Genomic DNA, 1,927 nt, shown 5'->3' with positions numbered 1-1,927 from the left:
GACCGGAACAGGAGCTCCTCCCAGATGATGCATCCAGGAGTGTCTGGCGTGTCGAGGCGATGGCGGAGGGACTGAGGCTGGCATTTGGCAGAATGGTGGAGGCGATTCTCGGGCGGAAGGAGGATGCAGAGCGGGTTAGGCAGGCGCGATTATTATTTGTGGGCCGAAGGCCGAATAACTAGGGTGGTTAGAGGCCCCCACGTATGTAGTAATTATTATGTTGTAATTATTATGTTGTAGTTATTATGTTGTAACGGTGAATAAACGATACGGGTTCGGGTGGCAGCATTGTGCTAAACAGTTCCCACCCGTACCTGGTTTTTTTTTGGAGAAAAAAAAAAAAAAAAAAAAAAAGGTATTTATAATCACTAACATAAATTATTGGACCTCACACCAACGTAAAGTTGGCCACGCCACTGCACAGGTACATGAATGTTTTTTAACATGGTAGTATGATACCTACTTACTACATAAATAAAACGGTTATTAAATGTATAAATCCGGATCCACACTGGACGAGAAAACAAAATATAAGTCATAAATGCATCTTTTTATAATAAGTCATTTTATGATTGTCGTATTACAATTACTATTTGGTTTACACTTATTAATGGTTTATTTCTCGGCTGAAATCATTTTTAAAATTACCGTTCACTGTATCACGATATTATGATTGAAATAAGTAAGATCTGAAAAGTTACACTAAAAGCCAAAGAACCCAATAATAACATATTATATTATATAAACATGGCATGCAATATTCATATAACTACAGATAAAACCCACGGGCTAATATACTAATATATTAGTTTTGTAATTTGTAAAATACATAAACATAAAGTACCTAGGACCCAGGTTCAATGACGAAAAATAAGACGAAGGTCTTAATTTGAAGCACGTGCCTCAGTTTAAAGCGTGGTAGGTGTCCTATTAATTACATTCTAAGACTAGGCCAATCGTTCTCAGTTGTTATTTACGTAAATACATATTTACGAATATAGGTATTTATAATCACTAACATAAATTATTGGGCCTCACACCAACGTAAAGTTGGCCACGCTACTGCACAGGTACATGAATGTTTTTAACATGGTAGTATGATACCTACTTACTACATAAATAAAACGGTTATTAAATGTATAAATCCGGATCCACACTGGACGAGAAAACAAAACATAAGTCATAAATTCATCTTTTCCCAACACAGACGTGGTTGGTTTAAACTATAAATTTTTTTTAAAAACAGAAACAAAATAAAAACCAGACTCGGTCAACACACATAAATTATACAATGAGGTACAGAATAATCATCGATCTATTTTTACACAGTTTTATGATATGATAGTATGTGTGGAAATTGAACAATAATTATAATTATACGAGATGTTAATACAAAGGTTCTTTAAAAATGTAAAATTATTTTTACGTTTTATTCCCTAACGTTAATAATTTAAATTATAAATATATTATAAATTAATAAATAATAGTAGATTTTGAAGTTAACAATACCTACCTACCTAATTAGAATGTGAAATAATATTGAATATAATAAACTTGAGGTTTCTGTTTCTTTTAAAGGAGAAAATAGTATATTGTGTGGCAAGGGCGGGAAGTGAGCCATTTCAGTCGCGGGCGTCGTGTGCGGCACGAGCCGTAGGCGAGTGCCGCATTTCGCCAAAGACTGAAATGGCCTTCCCGCGCGAGTCACACATACTATTTTTTGTCACGCCCTTGCGTTCATGGAAAAAGTTATGCAGAGATCTACGCAACAATTATAGACTATTCTACAAAAACAATTTCATGGAAAGACATTTTATTTTATTTCAAAATTACAATTTTCACTTTGTATATTTTATTATTGTAACTGATAAGATTATTATACTAATATACTACATTATTTTATTTTTTAATTTATATTTGCATTATT

Source organism: Acyrthosiphon pisum, chromosome A2, assembly GCF_005508785.2.
Source record: "Acyrthosiphon pisum isolate AL4f chromosome A2, pea_aphid_22Mar2018_4r6ur, whole genome shotgun sequence".
Classification (NCBI taxonomy): Eukaryota; Metazoa; Arthropoda; class Insecta; order Hemiptera; family Aphididae; genus Acyrthosiphon; species Acyrthosiphon pisum.
Note: the sequence above shows the minus strand (reverse complement) of the source record.